The following is a 26,499-nucleotide window of genomic DNA, read 5'->3' on the forward strand; positions in this document are numbered from 1 at the left end:
TGAGGCCTGTGCCAGAATACAACATCAGGCTGTGCCAGATTCCAAACACTGTGTTGACCTAGCACCTGTTGTAAGTCATAAACTTCTGACAATCAGCTGTTCAGCTAATATTAACCAATGAAATGGCTGGACATAGCCAAGTGTAATGGGGGTAGAGAAGGGGCACAGAAATCAATGCATAAATCAAGTTATACCAAAAAAATGTACTGTTTCTTTTTTTCTCTTTTTGTTTAGAAATGTTCTTGCTTGAACTCCCCTTCCAATGGGTTATCACACAGTCTTTCCAGAATCCCATTGTGTTCCCATTGATTCATTACGTTAGCCAGTCTTTCCTTCCTGCTTTCTCATGTTTCAGATATTTCAAAAGTTCCTTGCCATAAAGCTTAAAAACACAGATTCTTATTTTCCAGCATTAAAAAAAGAAGACGCTCTTCTTGTAGAAAGTGAAACCATAGCTCTTAAACAGCTCCTGCAACCGTAGAAAAAGAAACACAAAGCTCGGCTTCAGCAACAGTGACAACAGTTGCACTACTTCATTTCTTAATGGCATGTTTGTGATTTGTGGCTGGGGGAAAGTGCAGTGAAATATGGCACTGCTGCATCCACCAAGGAGATAAAATAAGCTACCGTTTATTAAAGTGACTCATAAAAAGCAAAACAAAACACAAAACACACATACCCAGCAAAGCTTACACAGTATGTCAATATCCTGCTTAGAATAACAAATACTTACCACTTGGGCTTTTCTTTCTTTCTTTCTTTTTAAAATTTTTTTTTGGATTTTTAGGGAAGTTTGAAACTCTGGATTTCCTATGTCTCCGTAGTATTCCAGGGGTCTCGCAACAGTGGGAGAGGTAAATCATGTATACTGTGATAACAATAGGCACCAGAGGGCAGCTTCACTATAGCACTTGTGCTTCAGCTCAGCCTATTCTGGTTTTGATTAGCTAAAGACAAGACCTTACACAATCCTGAGACTTATCGATACATCAGTTTCCTTGTATAATTCATCATGTTGTATGACGGGAAAAAATGGACAAAAAAGTTGTAAGGTCACCCTTTCTTTCCTGAGCATCTAAAGGGAACAGAGCCTAATGGGGCCATATGTGTAAATGTCTATACGTTTATGGAAAAAACAGGTTTTAGTGGGTAAGGTCATTTTCATGGGGTTGCGCCGGCTGTGAAATTTTGCTGCTGGCTTTGTTCTGGTTGGACTGTTATTTTAAACCCTGGCAAGGACACCAGATGATGCCATGTTTGTAATATATATTTATATTTTTTAAATAAAATGATACTTCTAAAAGTGTCGGTGGAGGCATATAAGAAATAAGGCTAAATTTTCAGTGCAAGAGAGAGAGCGTAGCTGGACATGAGGAACAGAAAGTTATCTCAAATCTGAGAAGTAGACAACCCACTATGTTCTCCTCCTTTTACCTTCTAGAAGACGGGAGGACAGCTGAATAGCTTTGCCAAAGCATATAGCTCCCGTCATATTCAGCTGTGGAGGTGGGCTGTGGGAAAGGCCAAAATGGGAAAAAAAAGATTAGAACAGGAGCTGAGGCATCTGCAGTCTTACACAAGGGGCAGGAATAAAAGGAGAAAGGGAGAATTGTGAGGCATCTTAAAATGGCCCTGAGCGAGGCCAGGGGATTATGTCTAGCTAATAGGAGAGTCAAAGAGATTAATTAGGAGCCGATGGAAAGGAATTAGGTGTTAGAACTTCAGGGAGGGCGAGGTGGTTTGCTATCCTTTGGTGTAGGGGTGCAAAGTGAAGTTGAATAGGTTGAGAGGAGTAAAGGCTGGAAAAGGGGCCAAGAATGGTACCATGATGCAGCCAGATGGAGGTTCCAGTACAAAGGTGTCCTTATGTTCCCTTTGCTTCTGCTGAATAAATTCCTTCATTTCTGGGAAAGAACTTGATTCATAATCACAGCCTGATTTCTGTTGTCTTGTGACAACAGCCTGTGGGTAGAGGGAGGATTCAAACCATTTCTCTCACTTTCCCTATTAACCGCTGTGTTTTTTGCCAGGGCACTGCAAGACAAACTTCTTCGCAGTACCCAAGCATTGAAGTACTTTTGCACCACACTGCCACTCTGCATTTGAGAACGCTCAGTATTACTGGACCACAATGGGCATCTTTCAGACAATCTCAAAATTCTTTCAAATAGTTGTAGCAGTTATTTAAAAAATACCTGGGTATCACAAGAGCAGACGAGATCCTGGTACTGCAGTCTAAGATGTTCTATTAGGGTGCGTGTAGACAAAACAGGGACCCCAAATTGGGCTTTAAAAAACCGCTTCAGTTTAGGGCTGATTAAAACCCTGTGTCATGCACACACCCCACTGACCTACCTGCCTCTCTGGCAGGGAGGGAAGGGCAATCTGCCAGTGGGCACAGTGGTCCCTGGGCTGCAGCGGGGGAGGGGGCTGGTGCTTCCATCCATGGCAGCAGGCACCCAGCTTGGGCGGTCCCGGGGGGCACCACGGCTGCTTAAGGAAGCACCAGGCCTCCGCACAGCTCAGGCAGACAGGCAGGCTGTGGATGCGGGGGGAAAGATCAAGCTTGCTGCTTTTCCTGGGTGGAGCCTGCTTTCTCAGGCTGCTACCAGGCTGCCTGCAGGGTTTCCTGCAGAACTGTGGAGCTGCACGGAGCCTGATGCTTCACTCCACAGCTGTAGGGGTAGCAAACTAAAACTCCTCGAAGGAGTTTTAGTTCGCTACACCCCAAGTCATTTAAGGCGTATTACACTGCTGAATTCCTAAAGCGGCTGGAATACCCCACCAAGCCGTGCAAACACCAACACCATTAAAACAGTACAAAAACATTTACCCTGCTTTCAAGTGTTGTGCACACACACCTCTTGTTTTGTCTACACAGGACCCCAGGCTCCAATCTCTTTAGATGTGTGTGTTCAACCACCACTGCTGACAGAAGTTACAGGAGGCAGTGCAGTCCAGGGAACAGCATGCTGGACTGTGGCTCATGAGAGCATATTCTATTCTTGGCTCTGCCACCAGCCTCTGGGTCACCTTAGGCACATTACAAGAAAATGAATCAAGTTTTTATTTACCGTATTCAGAGAGAACTGTATCTTAATAAGTTTAATAAAGGGTATTTGCTTTGGGAACACCCACATGCAAGACACATATTATGGAGATTTCTTGGTGGCTCCTCATTTGGTATCAAATTAGAGGTAGATCTACACCAAGTAGACATGGGCTCAAGCTGTAGAATTCAGATACCATTTTATTTCACAAGTTCAAAGGCATTTACTCGAGCTTTTCAGTTGGGCCCCCTGCAATATGTAAACCAGTACAATATGCCTTACTTTTACTGTACAGCACATGTATCCTGAGAAAGCTATAATAAATACTAACAGGGAGAACTGAAGAGTGCTGGTTTAATTTCTCTACCTTCATTCACAACCATCTGTTATACTTCAACACAGAACCAAGCTAACAGTCTCTGAACTAACAGTGGGTCCCTTTAAGGCCACCATACAGCAGTAACCCGAGAAACCCAGCACAGCTGGTATAATCAGTCAATATTGCACAAGTAGTTACAATGTGAAGCAAGCTGCTCAGGCTCTGGCAGGAAACTAGTGTTGGACCTGTTCCTGAGTATGCGCCTCGCGTTACTTCCCACAAGAGGTTATACATCACCATCAAATTTTCTCACATAGCGCCTTACTGCTTTTACATTGTCGCCCCTTGTCTAGCAAACACCTGCTTCCTACGTGATATAATCTACCTAACTTGTATATCTACAACCAAAATCCTATTGAAACAAGCTCACACTAATGGGAGGAAAAGCAAAGAAAAAGTGAATTTCACTGTTATCCCCTTTCCTACTTTTTAGCTCCACAGGTTGCAAGGATAAAAATCATATGGCTAGATGCAAAAAAGGACTTGGATACCTTCTCTAACACAACAGATCTTGTAGGTGCTCAAGAAGAAAATTTAGAGCCTTAAAACCTGCCTGGTTGCTCCCGAATCTTAAACATACCTAAAAAGTTCTTTGAGCACCAAAAACACCTTTTGTGGGCTACATCCATATGTTCCTAACGTCTAACAGTGCTGAGCAGCAAGGTGCCAAACTCATCCCTTAGTTCCACTGGGAATCACAAACAAGGTACCTCCTACCTATCTCACTCAGAAAGCCTGCGTCAGTAAGTAGGGTGACCACCCATCCATACTTGGGTGGGACAGTCCCAAAATGTAAACATAAAGTCTTGGATCCCCCTCGGCACAATCCAACTTCTTTACAAGTTGAGTACCAAGAGGAACAGCCTTCCCCCAGGGGTGGTACAGTCATCCATCCTGGTGATCTTCAAAAAGCAGCTTGACGCCGATCTTGCTGGGCTCATCTGCTCCCAGAGGTCTTTCCAGCTCAAGTGCAGGGGCATGGGGGGAATTGATGATCTGTAAGGTCCCTTCCAGCCCCAAACAACTATGAAACTATGAAACCATAGCAACTATTGTCCCCTTATTATGTTTTCCATTTGTTGTGGAAAAAATGCAGTTTTTCCTTTGAAGGAGAAAATGTGGGAAACTGCTGGTTTCCCCTGCCAGGTTGGCAGAATTCCAGCCTGCAAGGGACTTCTTGGAGCTGGGGGAAGTGGGATACAGAAGCTGCCATGTGTTTGTGTGCATTTACACACATGCATGGGGCCAGGAACACAGAGAGCGGTGGTGGACAGCAGTCTATGGGGAGAAGCAGGCACAAGCAACATGGGCAGGGGTTGGGGGGGGCAGACTGAGGTCCCTATGGTGAGGGAGGTAGTGAGGAAGGGTTGGCAGCTGAGGCTGGGGGTGCTGCCCAGCTGGGGCAGTGCATGGGGCCTGGGGCTGGAGTGGGAATGCACAGCCATGGGGCCCAGCTGGGGAGTGGGATGGAGCCATGGGTGGCTTGTCCCGGAGGCGGGGGGGGGGAGCTGGTTCACCATCGCTGTATGCACTGCCAGAGGGGGAGAATAGGGGGGGCATATAGGCTCAGGACACCCCACTCTGCTGCCCTCCCCCCTGGGACCTCTGCAGCCCACCAGCTGGGACCCAGCATGCAAGGGCAGAAAGAGGTAGGGAGGCTTGGTCTCCTGCTTTTGCTCTTTGAAAAGATGGTTCAGTAAGTGGTTTCCAACTGCCCCCCCCAAAATATTTAGCTATTCCTCAACAAGTAGGACAGTTTCACCAGGAAGTACTAAGAGACATAGTATAGCCTGTCCAAAGCAATCTCCAGAGAGACGGCAGATATGGATTTGAATCCTTTCTGATAAAGACAGGACTTGATACTGCGTCTCCCACATGCTGAATGAATATTCTAATCTTTCAGTTATTGAATGAAGGAAGAGCAGCTATCACCAGCTCCGGATGCTCTGTGCAAAAGGGCAGGACAAGACACCACCTACAGGAAAGGGCTCAGGGCTGTTAATCACCACTAGAGCCAGCTGTCACCTTGCACCATGGAGCTGGAGGCCTGCAAAGGGGAAGAGTTTGAGAGACACGTTCCTCTTTTCAGCATTTCTTATTGGCAGTTCCTCACTCAGTGTGCTGGGTTATGTACCTCCCATTCTTAAAGCACTCAACTCAGGCTTCTTATAAAATGCACAGGCAAAGTGCCTACACTGGGACTGAGAGTCCACTAAGTAGTGAGGGGCCTAAACAGTCAGTTGTCACCACTCTCGGCACTGACGCATCTAACTTCTGTGACTCCAGCTTATAGTGCCTCATCTTCATCTGAGAGGAGAGCATTTATGGAGGGCAGCTGTTACTCAAAACTTAATTTTTTGGGTTTCAGTTTATTTAAAAAATATCCATACTGACAACTGTCATGCTTGTGCTCAACAGGCATTTATAGACCTGCTTGGTGGGGAGGGAGGGAATTTTAAATGGGGTGGCTCCAAGAGCCACTCTAATTAAAGCTCCTGGAGCATCATATGTATCAGTGTCCTCGCATTGAAAAATGGCAGCGGAGATGTTTTAACTAACTAAAGCTTGTTCAAACAGCTTTAAAGCATGGGGACACTGTTACACATTGGAGTCTGCTGGACTGCAGTAACTAACATGCTCCAGTAGACTCAATTAATCGAGTCTGCTCCAACATGCTGTAATTACCGCTAGGATAGAGTAGGCTCCCACAAGAAGTACTGGTTTCTGGTACTACTTTGTTCCTTTCTGAAGGGACATTTTTACATATGCTCTGGGGGGCAGGGGAATGCTGGAATTAGCATGGCTCTGATAGCCGCTCTAATTAAAATGCTGCAGCGTCTCATGTATTCAGTGTTCCACACTTCAGACTGGCAGTGGGGATGCTCTAACTAAAGCTCATTCACAGCAAGAGAAGTTTAGGTTAGATATTAGGAACAGGTTGTAGAACCTTCATCCTTGGAGGTTTTTAAGATCCAGGTAGACAAAGCCTTGGAGCTGGTCCTGCTTTGAGTAGAGGGTTGGACTAGATAACTTCCTGAAGTCCCTTCCAACACTAATTTTCTATGATGCTATGAGGTTCTTCTCTTGGCTCACCATGTTAGCAGGTGTTAAAATCCAGGAGGAGATACTAAGTGCTGCATACACTTGCATGGACCAGGTATAGTTTATGTATTCCACCCTCCAAGATAGGAAAGTGGGCATAAACCTGGAGCAGGACCTTGAGACCATTTCTCCTCGTTCTGTCATCTGCCACCACTAAGAGCAGTTTAGCTCCATCCTCTTTGTAACCACCTTTCAGGTAGTTGAAGACTGTTAAATAAACCCCCTCTCAGTTTTCTCTTCTACCCACTTTGTTACAAGAACCCTTCACTGGAATATGTCAAAGCACTTAAAATGAAAAATTAAAGCTTAATATCACACTTAGAAATAAGTAGGATAAGCAACTTGGCTCATTTTTACAGATAGGAAAATTGAGGGAGCGAGCAGCTGATAGTGTTGCGACCTGAAATGGAACTCAGCCTACTTGACTTCCAATTGTGTGCTTTAACCTCTGGGTCAAACAACATAAGGGAAATGTCTGTTATTTTGCTGCATTTTAGCATTTTTGCTTCCAGTGTGTACAGAAGAGTAAAGAATTTGCTCTTATAACTCAATATTTGGGGGACAGGAAAAATGGGAGAAACAAGGGTTGGAAGCTGTTCGAAGCAGTTTAAAATGGTTTTCTTACTGTGTGGTGGTCAGACTGGGGGAAGACGCAATTGTTGCTCCAACAGCTTTGCTTTTTTTAATTGCTACAGCATAACCAATTTCATTTCAGTCACTAGAGACATTAGTATCTTCTGGTCTCCATCTAAAAAGGGTCTATATGTTGTTGACTAGCTGACAAATCCAAAATACCTCCCACAAACCCCTGTTGTGAGCTAAATTGCTGTTCGTGTATTACGTGTACCACTTAGGATCCGTCTTCTGAACTTGCCAGTTGTCAGGGCTTTCCCCCTCTCTTAAAGAAAAACAGGAAAAAGTGCGCTGCACACTTAGCCAACTTTTATTTTTAGAGATATGAAACAGTGCCTTAGCATGTCTCCAAACAGAACAGACTGCTCCCTAACAAAGCAAAATACAATTATTAAAAAAAAATTGGACTGTATCTCAGAATCAGACAGGAAAACATGCATATATAAAATGTTCCAGGAATAGCTGAAGGAAGACAAAGAAGGAAGAGTCTGAAAAACCCACAAATGGTTAAGTGGTGAGTTACATGTCCTGCAATCATACCACAAAAACTATTCATTGAGTCTGGCATCTGTGCACTGTCCAGTTTACCATCCAGTTTTTCCTCCACCCCCTAAAAATGCAGGCAGGGGCTGAAAAGGTTTTAGGAAAGACCACTCTGGTTAACCAATTATGTAATGATGCTTCCTGACTTTCAGTTCTCTCAGGCACAGGCTTACTAAATGAGATGGTGTTATGGACGACCCTTACCATGCCCCAGCTCCTCCCACTTTGGGAAGCTGTGCAGTTTTGTTGGTAAAAGGAAGCTTCGTTCTTTTATGGGGTCCTGCTGGGGGAATATGAAGCCCCTTTGTGGCACAGGGGTTTGTTACACTGACCCTCTGGCAAGGGTAAGGTCATAAGCAGGCTTCCTTAGCACTCACTCAGCCCAACCAAAATGTAAACCCTATGAAGACATATAAAGAGCATGCACAGAATGCCTTCTTCAGTCCTTCCATATTTTTCTCCTATGCTTAAGTATCTCATCTCTTGCAGATCCCCCATCTTCCTCAATCATTATCAGGCCTAGGAAAACATGAAAGTTGAGAGACTTGCTTACAGAAGTAACCTAACTTCAACTTACGTGGCTTAAAGAAAAATAGCAGGTGTCAGGAGACTCCTGATTAAAATTCAAGAGTTTCCCCACAATGGGTTCCCATTGGGTATATGCAAGTACTGCATTGTCCTTACTCCAAGATAATAAATTCAGTCTAACTCTGTGCTGGTACTAATACAAAATACAGCAGTACATCCACAATACCACAATACCACCATCATACTTAGAAATGTAGGTTTCTCAATATTGTAATAGCAAACAAGCTTAGGCAAACTACCCTACGTTGTACATGAAAGTGAAGCAGTCTCAGAGTATGGTTGGATGAACAAATTATACTGAACTACAAGGTAAGGGGAGGATTTGCAATGAATCAGCTGATCTGTAGTACCTATTCCATGTGTCCATTCTAGTTTACTGTATGTTGAATTGGGAGCAGTTTACCTGAATTAAATAAATAACTGCTAGATCATCAGCTTTCGGTTACTGCAATGCAAAGCAGACGCATGAAACAGCTACTGTAGATCAGCTGACTCGCTGCAAGCCCTTTCCTCATCTTTTAATTCGGTATAAATTTTTAGGTCTATCTGACCATCAAACTTTATACATAAATACAGCAATGACGTATTTATAGAAAACAGGAATTTCCCTGTTCCCTGTTGTTTCTGTAGGATATCAAGTTACTTTTTTCCTCCCTAACTTCTACACATGCCACAAAACAGATTACCTGGATTACTTGCCAATCAGCTTAGTTTAACTGATAAAACCGATACTAGGCTGGACAAGAAAACAGATATCAGGCTGATCCCATGAGATATACTCTTGTTGCCATAACACTGCCCATGAAGCCTCTCAGCAAGCCAGCTCACCCCTACACAGGGCCAGATGCCCATGGCATCTATTTAAGGTTGCTTTTACTCCAGTGGAATGATCAGAGGACAGATATAGTAAATCTTTTTCCATTTGATTTTGTGGTGGCAATACCACTGTAGACCTCACTTCTAAATGCCATGGATGAGCTATTGAAGTCAAAAGAAAAAAAATTAAAGATCTGAGAAGTGAGATGTTCCAGTATGTCTTACCCTCCCCTTTTCAGGGTTCCACCAATCTCTGGTACATCAGATTTAAAGGCTCTTTCTGTCTCTATCTCTACAATTTTTCAGGATTGGCACCACTAGAATGAGAGGCATGAAAAGGGCTCTGAAAGCTTGGCTCAAGTTAAACAGATTAACTCCCCAGCATGGATCCTTGCTTTCCAAATCTGCTCCACGAAATATTTATGCACAAATGTACCCTGGGAAAGAAAACACATTATGAGATTTACAGAAGCCAGATAAGGGGAAGTATATTGACTGATATCAGCATGTTCCCCCACTCCCCCCACCCCCTTTTTTTCTTGCTGACATCCTAAGGTTGCAAAAATCAGACACAACAAGCTAAGCATTGTCTGCTCTCAAAAGTACAAGCCCATCTGGCGAGCCAGTCTGGTCTGTTAAAACAAAATAGTCGGCCATATTGTGGCATTACATGCGGGAGCAGGACGCTTGCATAAAAAGTATTTCAGTGGGGAAAGGAAGGGAGTTCTGCTTTAAAACTGCTGCCATGATCTGGTCTGCTAGGTTTTACTTAATGTCTCAAGGGTTATCTAAAAAAATGGGACACATCCAAATACATCTACCAGCAAATTCAGCAATTACTTTATTCAAATTGAGGCGGTGGGAATGCTTCAGACAATGGATATTTTAGGAATTATTAGTGAGAAAATCAACTTAATTTCTTAGCTTTTTCCATACATGTAAACATTTACTGGGCAAGTTAATATATGTCTATTCATTTAAGGCAGATAATGAGCATCCTGCAACAGAAATTGACTCGTTTTTTGTGCAGTCAATATGTATACACACATAGTTAATATATGATTATTTACTTAGGGCAGATAACGAACGTCCTACAATGGAAGTTGACTCCTCTTTCGAGCTTCATACTGGTAGTTGCCAGGCTTGCTACTGGAACTCAGTAACACCTGGAGGGACGTGGGCAGTGGGGTTCCGCAGGGCTCGGTCCTCGGGCCCGCACTGTTCAACATCTTCATCAGCGACTTGGATGAGGGGGTAAAAAGCACTCTGTTCAAATTTGCTGATGACACTAAGATGTGGGGGGATGTGGGCATGCTAGAAGGGAGGAATAGCTACAATCAGACCTAGACAGGTTACAAGGGTGGGTGGATGAGAATAGGATGGGATTCAACACTGATAAGTGCAAAGTGACGCACCTGGGGAGGAACAACCGGCACCATACCTACAGGCTGGGGAACTCCCTTCTTGTCCATACAGAGGCAGAAAAGGATCTTGGAGTCATCATTGACTCCAGGATGAACATGGGCTGGCAGTGTGGGGAAGCAGTCAGGAAGGCCAACCGTACCTTGTCATGCATCCACAGATGCATCTCGAGCAGGTCCAAGGAGGTGATCCTCCCCCTCTATGTGACACTGGTCAGGCCGCAGCTGGAGTATTGCATCCAGTTCTGGGCGCCGCACTTCAAGAGGGATGTCGACAGCATGGAGAGGGTCCAGAGGAGGGCCACTCGTATGATCAGGGGACAACAGGGCAGGCCCTATGAGGAGAGGCTACGGGACCTGAACCTGTTCAGCCTCCACAAGAGAAGGCTGAGGGGAGATCTAGTGGCCTGTTATAAACTAGTCAGGGGGGATCAGCAGGCATTGGGGGAGTCCCTGTTCCCCCGAGCACTGCCAGGAGTGACCAGGAGTAACAGTCACAAGCCAGCAGAGGGTAGGTTTAGGTTAGATATCAGGAGGCGCTACTTCACAGTCAGGGCGGCTAGGGTCTGGAACCAACTTCCAAGAGAAGTGGTGCTGGCTCCTACCCTGGGGGTCTTTAAGAGGAGGTTAGATGAACACCTTGCTGGGGTCGTTTGACCCCAGTACTCTTTCCTGCCATGGCAGGGGGTCAGCCTAAATGATCTACTCAGGTCCCTTCTGACCCTAGAAACTATGAAACTATGAAACAACTCCCCAGTCATATATTATGTTAGAAGTCGGTATGGTAAAGTATGGGACATGTTTTGTAAGGACTGTGTCTTGTTTAGGAAAATGGTTCTATCACTTTAAATAATTTGTGAGCCCTCTAGCGGCATTCACCACATTCTACATTTTAAAAGCAGCCAAAAAACAGAGCAGCAACATATGCAGTCATATGAGAGTCAGCTATGTCTCCATGCTTTCTTTATGTGTCTCTGTTGTGCAAAACAGAGCAGACTTACTGAGAAAGAGAGTGGGAAAGAGAAGGTTGTTATAAACAATATTAGGTGAAACATCACAGATCAAATAATGCCATCTAAAAACTCACACATGAACAAAATGTATTTTAATTCCAGGGATTCGTTAACATGGGGAGCACAAACTCAAGGCTGGGCTCAGACCCTGAATTTAAGTAAGCAGTAAAAGATTTTCATGCAAGAGAAGGGATTTTTCTTTTGGCTATGGCTTTTTTTTTATAGAACCTGTGATCTAGCAAGGGAAGAATTCACTCAAGGTCAGACTTTGGACAAAGCAGCTTACAGTGGAACCAACTATCCAAAACCCCCTGTAATACAGAAGTTGTACACATAACGGTGTCTCAAGAAAAATACCTTTGCAAGAGTGTAGTGGAAGAGGTCTGAGCAGTTTGTAAGGCAGTGCCAGGAAAGGCAGAGAGAATAAAAAGCAAAACAAAGGCAAGGTAGGTTAAAGACAGGTACCCCACCAAGTTTTATAAACACTACCTCCAGCCAAGGCTTTAGATAAGAAATATACTTGTAACTCATTGTGGCTGTCTGTGAATGTTTAAGCAGAGTTGGTATAAAAGCAGGGTACATGATATACTTGGTGTTGCAGAAGTAAATTATAGAATCTTTATTATATGAGCACTTGCTGTATAAGGGAAGCAGTAGTCTAATATGTCACAGACTGCTCTGATGTATAAAACTAGTGCTCAACTTTTTGGACTACACACTATGGCTAGGTACAGACAAAGAAAAAGCCCGGGACAGAATCGAGCTAAGTTATGCAGGTTTATGTAAGTGATGTAGGATAGACCGGTAGCAAACAGAACACACATGCCATTGCTGGGGGGGCATGCACTGGCTGAGTTGGGGGTGCTCCTGCATGCCTCCCCAGCATATCCCGCAGGCTCCCTGGGCTGCCGAAGACTAAATCCAGCTGAGCACCTGGGCCACTCCTGATTGGCTGTCAGGCATGGGCGAGCACGCCTCTCTCCCCCTCCTGCATCATCTCTCAGCCACAGGAATGTCAGCTACAAGCAGACAGTTAGCTCAGGGGGGCAGGGAAGGGAAACATCTGTGCCCCTGAATGAACCCCATCATGAAGCACCCCACTATATATATATAGTACAGTGTGAGGTGACACTGAGCCCAAGAGAACCCCAGCAAGAGAGCGCAGCACCTTGAAGCCCAACTGCTGGGCATATAGGCAAGCTTTCTCCCCCTCCCCGCCCCCCGCACTGCCTGCCTGTAGTTAACAGATGCCTGTGGCTGACAGATGACATGGCAGGGGAGGAGGGGAATGCTTGCTTGTGCCCAGCAGCCTGGATGGGCTCCATGGTGCTGCACCCACTTGCGCGACTTCTTTTGTGCTCAATGTCAGATCTGTGTATACATCATGGGCTGCTTTGTGATGGGGCGTGGGGGTATGGCCTGAGGACATGGGTGCCCAGGTCCCAGGGCACATGCAGAGGAGCCTCCATTGTCCCTTTCCCTCCCTTTGCCTGGCTGCAGCAGACTAATAGCTGGAGGCAGGAGGCTGGGCAGGAGAGAGGGTCTGGGCAGAGCAGCTGAGTGTGCGCTGAGTACTAGCAGGGGCCAGCAAAGGCACCCGGGATGCTGGAAGACAGTTACCTAACTTGAATCAATAGGGGAACTGCTACTGAAAGTTGGATGCACCAGTCTAACCTAAATTATGTTTGCATGTACATCAATTGAGGACTATCTTAAATCAGGTTCCTCCACTTTTAGACCAGTCTGTGTGCGCCAAACTTATGTTACAGGTTTAGACCGGTTTCCAATAAGACTGGTAAAAGTGTAATGTCTGTACCTGGCTTCTGTAATAATCACTCCTCACCATATTATACTTCACTCCCTCTGGTCTTCTAAATGACAGTAATAAAATGCTACTGTCCTGCTAGTAGTTACAGTATTCCATATTTCTTTAGCTGCTGAGAATTACCAATATGTTCATAGAAAATTAGGACTCTTTAATACTTTTTAAATACTGTACTACCAATTTATCTGTTTCTTGTTCATGGCAGAACCCTAAAGTGACAGACTTTTAGTTTAAAATGGATGATAACGGAGAAAGAGCAGAATGCAGAACATGAGACAGTTGTGTAGCCTGACAATTTATAATCCTACCTATCCTCTGTTGCCAGGTTATTTATTGTTAGGTTAGGGGAGATACAGGGAAGAAGGATAGTTACACTGTGGAAAGCTTAATTTAAAACACTGTTGCTTGCTTCCACAGAAGTAAAAAGTCAGGTCCTCAATCTATTAATGAACCCAGGTGTACCTGCTATGAGGAGATACAGTAATAATGAAACAATTAAAATATTAAGCATTTCTAAAATAAAGATAAATGAAACAAGAAAAAACTGAAAATGGTCTTTCAGACGGAGCCAGGGAATTTCAGTGTGGTACTGGGGACTGTCTAGATGGGAAAGTATAAAAAAAGCCATGCAAGTAGAATTTTGGAACAAAAGGAAAAGTAGGGAATATAGCTGGTCTCCATTAATTCTTAGATTACATTTACTCTTAAAGTAAATATGGATTCTAACACCATAGGTAACAGCATATAGTTACTTTGAAAAATTCTTCGTGGTAGGGGTCATCTTGTCTTGTGCACTTTACAAAAAATGTAATAATAATAACAATGTAGAGATAGTTCCTGACCCAAAAGACTTGAAGTCCAAATAGACTAGAAAGAACCATTACAAAAGCCCAGTTTTACATTCTTCACTTAGAAATGTTCCCCGCAGAGAAATAATTAAAATGACCCTTAAGGTGAATTAAGAAAAAAAAAAATCCTTCATTTGTGTGTTACAAATTTTGCTCCAATATTTACACAACCAGGCCACATCCAGACAAGTGCGGATGCATGGTATCCGGCTCCGCAGACCCGTCCTGCTCCAGCTACTGGCCATGCTTCCTGCTGTGGCTGCAGCCCCAGAAGCTCCCCCAGGCAAGGCTGCTGGGGCCAGTACAGTTGCTGGCCCTACTCGGGGTAGCTTGCTACGTGCCAGAGCACACATGGCACAGGCATTTCCTGGGGACAAGTAGCAGTGGCACAAGGAGTGCTTCTGCTATTTGTCCCTGGGGAAACAAACGGCTGTGCTTGTCTGGACATGGCCCCAGGGGTTTTTTTCTTACATAATAAAGGATACTTTAAATATGTTTGGGTAACAACCTACTTGTAGCATCAAGATTTGAATCCAGGACTTAGAATAGTAAAAGAATGAGTCTCTGCTGTATTACTTAGGAGACAGTCTTCTTGGTGACAGAAGACTGACTAGCTTGTATTCTTTTAAACACATCAGTCACTAAGGGGGTAAAAGATTCATGCTGTTCTTGGAACTGATTACTGCTGATGCAAAAAAGGGGACTGGGTTGAGGCAATTTTAAAATGGTAGCTAAATGCAGTAGAAGTTAGAGTCCTGAATAAAGACCCTTGGGCTAGGGATATACATTAAAAAAGCCTGAGCCTGAATTAATTCAATCTTTGCAGGTTAGTTTAACCTGGCTAGGCTGAACCTGTTTATAACTACACAGACATCCCCTCTGGACTGAAGAAATGTAGGCACATACCTGCAGTGGGCACTAGAGAAGCCCTCCCTTCCATAGTGCTGAGCTGAGGGGGGTGGTGGTCAGACCCCAGCAGGATGCTCTGAACAGGGAGGGGTTCCCCTCTCCACCTTGCTACCCGTGACCAGTGAAGGAGCCAGCAGGGTGCTACACAGCATTTATATACACACCAAGAAGATGCACAGCATTTAGTAACCCATCAAGAAAACAAAAGTCTCTCTCATTAGTTCAAGCTCTTCTTAAACAACGTTTTCCAAGGAAGGAACAGAGGGACATTACCAGCTGACCTGTTGATTAGCACCAAAAAGTCCTATGCAGACACATCTCAACATTAGCTAGCATACCACATGCTGTGGGAGAGGGGAGGGGGGAATTCCTGCTTGAATAGGGAGTGGTGAGGGTGTGGGATAGACCAGAGGCGGCCAGGCAGATGCTATTATGCCTGCAGTCTTCACTGGAGCTCCAGCTAGGGAGCAGAGGGGTGGGGCCAGACCTGCTCTGGAGCACAGAGCCCTGCCTAGGACTGCAAATCATCTGGGATGCCGGGGGACTCTGGCTTAAGTTAAAGCAGAAGAGGGCTAGGCCAGACATCGCATAAACCGGTTTGACCCAAATCAGTTACGTCTGATACTATATTTAACCAGGTTTATCTTAAACCAGTTTCAGCCATTTTCAGACTGGTTTATGTGCACTGAATGCCTGGTCTATTACAGGGTTAAACTAGTTTCTGATCACTTAAACCAGTTTGTGTGTAATGGCTGTCCCTGGCTCTTGTGCTTATTACTGGAAAGAGAGGGGAAAAATCAGTCCCTATTACTTTGATACTATGAATAACAAGAGGTCAGGTCAGCAGATGGCTCCCTCCATCCCCTGCAGAAGGGAATCTCTAACCACCACAGTGGACCAACTATCCAACCCCCCCCGTAATATAGAAGTTACACACATAATGGTGTCTCAGGAAAAATACCTATGCAAGAGTGTAGTGGAAGAGATCTGAGCAGTCTGTAAGGTAGTGCCAGAAAAGGCAGAGAGAATAAAAAAAGCAAAAACTAGGCAGGGTAGGTTAAAAGCTCAGTGGGATACCTGTTTTATAAACACTACCTCCAGCCAAGGCTTTAGATAAGAGAGATACTTTTAACTCATTGTGGTTCTCTGTGGATGTTTAAGCAGAGTCGGTATAAAAGCAGGGTAGATGATACCCTGGCTTCTTCTTGGTGGGAGTCATCTTGATTCTTCCCACCTTGGTTAAGCCTGTCTTGTCCTCCTTCTCTAAGGGAGCATGCTCCCCATCCTCTGTTGCTAGGACTGGATATCTGTTCTCCAGACTAACTGCTGCAGGTGGAGGTGAAGATTTCTATTTGTTGCCCAAGGTCACTAGCTTTCAGCTTCCACCCTCCTGTAAAGTCCATGTCCTCTCTCTTCTCTAGCTCGGTCCCAGATAGTTCTTCCTCCACAGTCCTGGGGGTCTCCTCCAGCACTGAATCAATGTACTTCTTGTGGAGGTGAATGCTACATAGCCTCACCAACTCCTCCTATAGCTCTCTTGCCTGTTCCCTGAGGGACACCAGCAGGAGGCACTGTTCACACCCACGCACCCCTCAACGTGGTTGTCATTGGAAAGAACCTGCAAGCTGCAGTCTCCACAGCACCAAACCTGGACCTGGGTGGAAGTCTCAATGGTGAGTGTTTCTGCTTGGACAGAAACCTCACAGGGGCAAGCAGAGGCACTGGCTGTGGCTTTGGCATTGCAATGTCCTCCAGCCATTTCCCAGGGTCTCAATCTGCCAGTGAAATAGATCTTTCAATCACTGTTGAAAGATGTATCACTTCATGTTCCTCTTACTTCAGTGTAAATTAGATGCATTTCCACTTACATCAATGAAGTTGCAATGTAGTGATAGAAGGCAAGGTAGATTGATACCTTATAGGTGCAATGCAGGCCTTTGCTACAACCAGTTTACATTTATGTACAGTGGTTTGCTGGGTCTCAGGAGTCACAAGGGGAAACTGGAGTAAATAATTTGGGGTGGGGGTGGGCAGAATCAGAGGGAAGAGGGGAACTGGTGGGTTTGCAGGGGGTTTGGTGGGATTGGGGAGGTGGTGCGTTTTGGCACTGGATTTATGACCCAGATATCTTGTTCTGGGAAGACCCAAACCATCAGACCAACTATGACTTCTCCATTTGATAACAGGCACATTTTATTGATACACAGTGATAACAGATAAAAAAAAACGCAGGCAAGGCAAACAAAATAACCCTCCTGATTTTATACTGACCAATGTTAGGGCTGTTACACAGAGAAGGTACGTTTGGCAAGTACACAAGCTTTACCCTGTGGTTCTTTTAGATGTCAGTAGCCTGGAGGTTGAGGACTGAGGCCCACCCAACCTAGTGGGGTGCATGAGACAGGCTGGTGGTGCGCCTTCTGTCTATGGTGACCTCAGGTCCCTCCCCCGCCCCTTGGACCCTTTGCTGCTCTGAAATTTCTCCATTTGTATTTTTTTTTCCCCTCTAATGACTCTTCATTCTTGGGCATCGATAATTGGTTTCCCTGTAATTGTCATACTGTTCATGTTTTGTCCTGTCATCATATTTCTTTGTTTCCCAAACCCATCACATACACATATTTTAATTTGGCTATTTACCTGTTGTTTTTTTTTAAATTTGGTTTGTTCACCAAATCCAGAAATCCTAAGGGCTCTGTAGCTGGACACTGACCTCATGCCATGTTATTTCATAGTCATTAGGGGCTGGAAGGGACCTCTAGAGATCATAGGGTCCAGCCCCTCCACCACAGGCAGGAAGTCAGCTGGGATCAAGTGACCCCAGCAAGAAATATATCCACCTGTTTTTTGAAGGAATCCAGAGTAGGTGCTTGCACCACCTCTGGGGGGAGTTTGTTCCAGACCTTGGACACATGCATCATAAAAAACATTTTTCTTATATCCAGTTTAATCGGCCCTCCTGGAGTTTATGGCCATTAGATCTTGTTATCCCTTGGGAAGCTCTGGTGAACAGGTGTTCTCCCAGGTCCTGACGTACCCCTCTTATGTAATTGTAGGCTGCCACCAAGTCTCCTCTGAGCCTTATCTTTTCCAGACTGAAGAGTCCCAAGTCCCTCAGCCTCTCCTTGTACGGCCTTCCCTCCAGGCCTTGGATCATATGAGTGGCTCCCCTCTGGTCTCTCTCAAGCTTCTCCACATCCTTCCTGAATTACTGGATGCAGTACTCCAGCTGTGGACTCACCAGGGCCAAGTAAAGCAGGAGAGTGACTTCTTGAGAAGCACTGGTGGATGCACACCAGAATTTGGTTAGCTTTGCCAGCCACAGAATCACATTGGTCCCTTTCAGTCATGGTGCTAGTGAGCGTAGCACTGCTGAGCCTATAAATGTACCGGAGGTTCTTCCTACCAAGGTGCAGCACCTTACTCTCAAAGAGGGCCTATCAAAACCTGATGGACTTCAATGCGGAGAAATGTGATGTGTGTCCAAGTCAGCCTGTATCCCCAGCCTGTCCTATGATGTGACCACCCTCCCCCATAATTTGGTATCATCTGCGAGCTTGGCAAGTTCACATCCGACTCCCATATCCAAATCATTAATGAAGATGTTAAAGAGAGTACTGGGCAAGTACCAAGCCCTGAGGGACTCCACTGGTCAGCCTGTGCCACGTTGATTTGCTTCCTTCCACTAGTACTCTTTGGGTCCGACCCTGTAGCCAGTTGCCTAGCCATCGAATCATATGATAATCAAGGCCATAGTTCCCCAGCTTAACCATGAGGACATCATGGGGAACTAGGTCAAAGGCCTTCTTGAAGTCCAGGTATATGACAACCATGTCATCTCCCTTGTCCACGGCACATGTTACCTGGTCATAGAAAGTGATGAGGTTGGTCACGCAAGACCTGCCAGTCACAAAGCCATGTTGGCTGGCATTCAGAAGCTTACCTTCCATCAGTCTGGTGCTGATGGATCCCTTGACAATTTGCTCGAGGATTTTTCCACAGACTGATGTAAGAGTTGTTGGTTTACAGTTCCCCAAGTCATCCCTCCTCCCTTTCTTGTAGATAGGAACCATGTTGGCTCTCTTCCAGTCATCAGGGACCTCACCCGAGTGCCATGATTTTTCAAATATCTCTGCCAAGGGGGATGCAACGATGTCTACCAGTTCCTTCAGGACTCTCAGGTGCATTCCATCTGGGCCCACAGACTTACAAATGCCCAGCTCCTTGAGGTGTTCCTTCACCTGATCCATGTCAATTTACGGCCCGTCACCCACTCCCAGATTGGTTTGTGCCATTCCCGACAGTGTGATCATCCTGCAAGGGTGACAAACCAATGCAAAAAAAGTCATTTAGGAGATGCACCCTTTCTTGTGCATTAGAAGTCAGCTGCTCCATTGGATCTCTCAGGGGCCCAATGCTGTCCTTGTTCTTTTTCCAGCTTCTCACATATATGAAGAAGGACTTTTCGTTGTCCTTGACTCCTGTAACTAGCCTGAGTTCAGTTTGTGCCCTCGCTTTCCTCAACCACTCTCTACAGATGCAGGTGAGTGCAGAGTAATCCTCTTTGGTGATGCTTCCTGTTTTCCAGCTGGTGTACGCTGCTTTTTTGAGCTTAATAAGGTCCAAGTTCCTTATTCAGCCATGGGGCTTTCTTATCTCATGCTATGAAACAGTACGGTAAATGTCTTTAATTTCCCAGCGTGCGTCTGCTGGCTTTAGACAAAGTGGGCCTTGAAAGAAACTTTGCTACAAACAGGCTTTTAAAAACCAATTAACCCTTGCCAGTCCCCTGGACCATTGTTCTAATGCCATATCTACTTTACTTACAAGCCAATTTTTAAAATCAAACTTTGAAATATTATTTTTTAACCATCAGTGGGTCTGATCAGGGGTGGGGGGATTGATGGATCTGCAAGAGGGTTATTTGTATAGGGCTGGGGAGGAAGAGCACAGCCCTAGGTCTGGGGTAAGCAGCTGGGCTCTCAGTCCTGGGACTGTGCTCTAAACGCTATAGATCTGGTTAACCCATTCCTAAGTTCACTTCCTCTCAACTTGGACTGGGCCCACCATTTGTTGACCAATTTAACCCACCTGAATGGCTGCACAAATAGGCATTTAGATCAACCTAACCCTATAGATCAATCTAAATTTAATGCCTGTACATACCCATAAAGTAACCAAAATAGATATATAGAGCACAAGCTTTTGTGAATTGAAGCTCACTTCATCATAGCTGTAAAAGGATTTGTAACAAGCAGTGTATAAGAAGAGAGATATTAGAATACAAAAGACAAAGAAGGGGGAGAAGGGGGTGGGTGGGAAATACAGGCCCATAGTTTTTAAATAACTCAGGCTGTACTTACATGCCTACAAGTCTATAGGGAGACACTGGAATTAAGGTGATGTAACCAGTACAGTCTAATGCTGAGCTTCATAAATCTATCAGGTGTTCATGTAAGGATCCCTCATTCTTATGACAGTGATTGCAATGAGAATGAAAAATGCCACAGCATCAATTCTGGTGCACCAATAAAAGATAGCAGCTTAAAAAATGTTCCTATTGACATACTGTCATAAAAACTAGTGGTGAAAATGCAATAGGAAACTATTCCCATAATGAAGATTACCAAGGGAGTACAGTGTAGCAGTCTAATTCTCAGGTCAAAGGAGATCAGCTAGTATTGCCATAGGCCTGTGTCCTAATGACAAGGGCTATATATAGAATAGAAAATAATTTACATGTCAACAGCACATGAACTGCAGGCAAAGCATCAATAGCCAATGGAAAATATATCATTGCTGGCTTCTTCCAGTGCAGAATAAATGTACCACAACTTTTGCATTGTATACTCTTTGCTAGGGCTGTGTGAAATTTGGCCACCAGTTCTGTTTTAAGGCTGTTTCGACTAATTTCAAGATCAAAACAGCAAAATTTAAATGACACAGATATAGTCAAAACAGCCTCGAAACAAAATGAGACAGGTCAAAATGTTTCAAAATATTTCTAAACATTTCAACTTTCGAAGCTGAAGCTGGGCTTGTTGCCTTCAATGCCTGCAGGGAAAGAGAAACTAAAGTAAGGAGATGGAGGGGGAAGAGGTGGGGACAGGGAGGTGGGAGGAAGGAAGTGCTTTCATTATTGACTATGTAGCTGTCCAGTAACTGGCATCCTTCCCTGGGGTCCCTTCCAAACCCAGTTAGTTGTACAAGCACCCATGTCACGAGTTTTGCCTGGCAGCAGCTAGAGGTGCAGGGTCCCAGACTCCCCCTGCACCAATCTCCTTGACAGCTGGCAGGCTTCCTGGCCGTAGCAGGGGCTAGCAGGCCTGCAGCTTTCACCCTGCTGCGCCTTAACACACACAGTGTTACCCATGTCACGAGTTTTGCTTGTCCACAGCTTGAGGTGCAGTTTCCCCAAACCTCTGCACCCATCTTCTTGAAATTTGGCAGGCTTTGTGGCCTCAGCAGGGGCTAGCATGCCTGCAGTTTTGACCCCACTGTGGCTTAACAAACACATACACATAACATGAGTTTTTCTTTCAGGACTTTGAGGTGCAGTTTCCCCAGTCTCCTTGAATCTTGGCAAGCTTCATGCCCCTTGATTTCATCCAAGAGATGACTGACACTTTAAGTCTTGAAATGTGAGGAAATTCCTGCCCCCCAATTTCAATTTTCTGCATTCTTTCTCCCTTGCCTTTTCTCCAGACCATACTACTTCCTGCTAATTTGAGGGGAAAGAGATGAAATTCAGGGCAGGTAGTACTAAGATACAGTGATTTATTTTAGAAGTAGCTAAATGCCTACATCTTTTTAGCAGCTAGTACTACTCTGCCATTGCATTTGCAGAATCATACTACATTCCTTAAAAGGAAAACAAACAGTCTAGTCCCAGTCTAACTCATTAACACTGCAGTACTCTGAACACTCTGGGAACAGGCAATGCATTTATTGACATATTAAGAAGGAAAATAACAAAACATGTTTTTAAAATTTAGTTAATTCAAACAGGAAAACTGGTACAGCAGTAGCAGAATCTGACTTTGGAAAAGAGTCCAAAGGGGGATGGAAAAATTCTCAGATAGATTCAAGTCTATCTTGCTAGAAATTTCACGAACACTATCTTGACACTTGTCTTTTAAAAAACATATTTCTGTTTTGACATCCCAGTTCAGAGAATACTTCACTCATGCCAACCCAGTGTTTGTGTTCTGAATAACTCAGAACAGATGAGGCATTGGTCCAGAGACAAGATATCCTCAAAACATCTGTCAACCACTTCAGCCCCTAGAGTTCAAAACAAACTCAACTGGTAGCTCTGTTATTCCTACAGCATTCTGAGCTCCAGAATAGTTAATATTCCTCTGCAGCCAGCCATTCAGCAGAGGATTAGAGAAACAGCATGACGTGAAGCCAGTGGCATAGCAATGGTCTGAAGTTTACTGGGAAACATATAGAAGGGAGTGGGGGAAAGGTTAAAGATCAAAAGTTGCATTGGCTGGCTTCAAGGGAAAGATAGCAGCAATGTAAGTAAGAAAAGTCAAGGAAGTTGTATAATATTCCATCAAATATCTGATCTGGAAAGGAGAAAACAAGCAGTATATGGTAAAGAGGATGGAATTCATCCCTATACAGAAAACCAGCATCAGCCAGGGCTTAAATGAAAGTACAGAGGCTGTTTGCTGACCTGCTATACTGGGGTGAAATAGTCATAGTGAACATCAGATTGAGGTTGGATCTGGGGAAAATCGAATGAAGGAAGGATTATAAAGTATTCTGAACATGGCCCTGTAAGCTATCATCATACAATAAGGTAACTGTTTTTCTTTGCCTTTTCTCTTGCATTTCAGTTCTGCTGTTAGATCTAACTGGCAGATTCACAGCCCTCAGAATCTATTGTTTAGATGAGCACAATTAATAGGGGCACAGCACGTCCAAAATCTGATTGATTTTACTAAAATGTCTAAGTATGGATTTCAGGGTGTGTGAAAATTTCTCCTTTTCCCTTTTATTTTAATAGTGCAGCAACTGGCTGTGTGATGCAGTGAGTTGTTATATTTTGCTTTAGCTTTTCACCACAGCAAGTTCAAGACCTGATCTAAATTTAGAGCCACCCAGTAAATCTCACCTCTGATCTGTTATTATAGTCTAAAGCTCTGATGGAAATTTGCACCAATGGGCGTGCTGGGCAACAGCCATCATTGGAACCTAAGCACAGAACCTCCTCCCCAACTTTAAAGTTGTCATTAGGAAAGGGTGTATACTGTAGTAGCCTTTTCTTAGCACTTGCATAGGCTAGTGCTAAGAAGCCTATGCAGAAAGATAGGCAGCATCATGAAAATATCCGACGTACAGCATGTAAGACCTTTACTGAATGAAGGCTATGGGATGAAATGGGCTATTGCAGGAGAGGTTCAAGATGCTGACCACATCCATACTATTTCCCTGCCAAGCCTGAGACTCCCACCAAGAAACTAGCTATGTCCACCCACTCCTGCCCTTTCTCTATGTATGCCCAAAGGAGCAACCAGGCAAAGAACAGAGAATGCACTTCCCAGCACTGCTTTCATTATCTCTCAGGACAGGAAGCATATGCACTTCCCAGGGTCCCCTCAGAGCTGCATCTCACTGGAGGAGAAGTTGCAGATTTTAGAGGTATCTTGCAAAAATACCAGATGCAACCATAATAGTAATGATGGATTCACAAGAGAACCTCAATGTACATACAGCTGAACCTTGCTAACCAAATTCTGTTTGCAGTTACACCTCTGTAAAAATTGCCTGGATAGAATAGAGAACACTTTTTCGGAGCAATAACTTAATTCCCTAGCTCTGTGTGTTTTTTATTAATCTAACAGCCAGAGTGGCTCATCAAGTAAAGCAGGTTATGTCCATGAAGACAAAAGCACCATCATACAATATCCTATTTCTGTTGTCTCAAGAAGTGGGATGGTATAGAACAGCAGGGGACATTAATAAAATAAAGTCACTCAATATTCAAATATATTAGGATTCTGAAAATTAATGAATATTTAGCAGTATAACCCATATTTGATTCAAAAAGAATTAAATAGAGCCTTGACTTTTAGCATCTGTAACTAGTGCTGATTTATCTAATCTGTGCTGCATCCTACTTATGATGGAATGGGGGGAAAGAATCCTGCACAGCAGTGAAATAATAAAATGGTATTTGTATATGCAAAACAGTTCAATTATTTAGTGCAATTAAAATAATATCTCAAAATCACTTGAAAGGAGAGTAGCACATCTTTATCAAGTGAAAACTAGACTATATGAATAAACAAAGTATGTGTGCAATAAATCCCGTGGAATAAATTTTAAGCTAATAAAAATATACAATATGGAAAATAAGAATCAGACTCCAGCATTTAGTGTTTATTTAAAAAAGCAAATAGACTTAAACCTATTTGCTTAATTAAATAGATATATCTCTTATGTTTATGAAAAAAGAAGGAATATTTCTAAAGTATTTCTGTTTATTGCTCAGAATGGGTTTAATGATGGTCTTGCTTAATACTCACCAACAAATAGAAAAAGGCTGGAATCAAACAGAGATTTGATGAGACTTCTCAATTTAGGCCATGGGGTAAGACATAGGACTGGTAAAAACCTGGAGGGCAGAATCATAATCTCGGCTCTGTCATTGACTCCCTCATTATCTCCTCATCTTGGACAAAACCACTGTTTTGTGCTTCAATTTCTCAGTCTGTAAAATAGCTGATCCCTTGTGAAGTGCTCTGAAACCTACAAATAGAAGTTTGGCTATTTTGTACTAGGATTATTAAGTATTATTCTTTGTACATAAAATCTCACTTTCTAAAATGGAAATTGTTGGCAAATGAGGAACATAAGGTTGACTCTGAAAGGTAAATCTTCAGCATTAACCTCACATTCAGTTGCCTTTTGTTGTACCTTTCTGCAAAAGTATCCAGGTAGTGATCCATCTCTGCTACCTGATTACGTCACTTTATGAAGAACAATTTAATGAATTTTTACTCTCTGCTCATACTTGCAACTGAGGAAGACAATAACTCTGCTTAAATTCCTTTAAGAGTCAATTGGACATTTATCTTGCTGGGATCCTGTGACCTCAGTTGATTTCCTGCCCCTGGACTTGATGATCTTCCGAGGTCCTTTCCAGTCCTAAGTCTATGAAATAAGCCATATTTTTTATAGTTTCAGTTTTGGAAATTTAGTGCTACATATCTGGTTCAAATCAGTTCAATTACAGTTTATGCAAAGAGTATAAATTATTTAGAAAGGATTAATACGTGTTTAAAAAATGCTTGACCAATCATTGTAACGTGTGTTATAGTTTTAAAAACAGCTTAGAGATATAGCTTACAACAACTAGCTACAGACTGACCACCTATAGTATACATATCTGCCACATGCTCAGAAGGTCTCTCATTTGATAACCCTTTACAGGAAATTTACGAGAACTATAATATATAAACTGCGAACTACAATTCTTTACAGGTGATATTTACGACAAGGTCTACAGAAAACTTAAATATTTCAAAATAGGGTTCAAATAGGAATTTACTCATCAAAAGGGCTCAGAGGTTGTGTGATGACCGTTGGCACAGAGATAAAAATAACAATAGCTGAGTAGCACATGTGTAACTAGACTTGACCCTAGTTTACACTACAACCATTCCCTGACAAAACTTGAGTCTCTCCTGGTACAGTAGCACCACTTTTCTAACCAAAAGGAGGCTCCTACCTTCTGCTAGCTGCCATGGTTCCTTTAGCAGTTCTGCCTTCCCAGGGTGCACCTCATCCGCAACCAGTACAGCTGACAGAGGGAAGCCATGTCAAGCTGAACTGAGTGCAGCGTGGAACATCAAGGAGGCCTCCTCAGGCCTCCACCCAAAGTAACCTCTAGCCTGGTAGTTCCCAGTGAAAGATGTGGATTTGAATCCTCTCCGGCTTTAGAACGCAGGTCCCACCATTCCCGGGGAAGTGCTTAACCATTTAAGCTATTAGACAAAAAGTCCGCTGCCACTGCTCCTGACTGCATTCAAGAAAACCGAGCTGAATATTGTCAGTGTCAATCAGTCGCCGGTGTGCTACCTGAAGACAAGGAGCCTAAACATCTAGGTGCTAAGTATGGATCGCTTCTAAATATACATAATTACAATTTGAGATACTGAGAGAACATTTCAGGCCAAAATGGTGGGGCATAGTAATTCTCAGACCTAATGTCTTCATGGCCATTGGGGTGGGTTTGGTCTAGATTGCGTTTTTTTGGAGGTAGGTGCTTACCTTTGGCCAAAGTCTCAATTAGGCACCTACAAGAGCAGTTTGGATCTAGCCCTTAGTTAATCTGTGCCCCAACTCTCCCGTAAAAT

At 43.8% G+C, this 26,499-nt stretch overlaps 1 long non-coding RNA gene across 1 annotated transcript in view; it reads right to left on the reverse strand.

Annotated features, from left to right (window-relative positions):
• Positions 1–17,309: 17,309 nt before the first annotated feature.
• Positions 17,310–26,499, reverse strand: part of LOC149864556 (uncharacterized) — a 148,000-nt gene continuing 138,810 nt past the window's right edge. The window contains exon 3 of the long non-coding RNA XR_016442765.1: positions 17,310–19,441. This is a non-coding gene — a long non-coding RNA (uncharacterized LOC149864556). The remainder of the gene's footprint in view (positions 19,442–26,499) is intronic.

The sequence above is a fragment of the Crocodylus siamensis genome, chromosome 5 (assembly GCF_052110815.1).
Source record: "Crocodylus siamensis isolate JL-2025a chromosome 5, ASM5211081v1, whole genome shotgun sequence".
NCBI lineage: Eukaryota > Metazoa > Chordata > Crocodylia > Crocodylidae > Crocodylus > Crocodylus siamensis.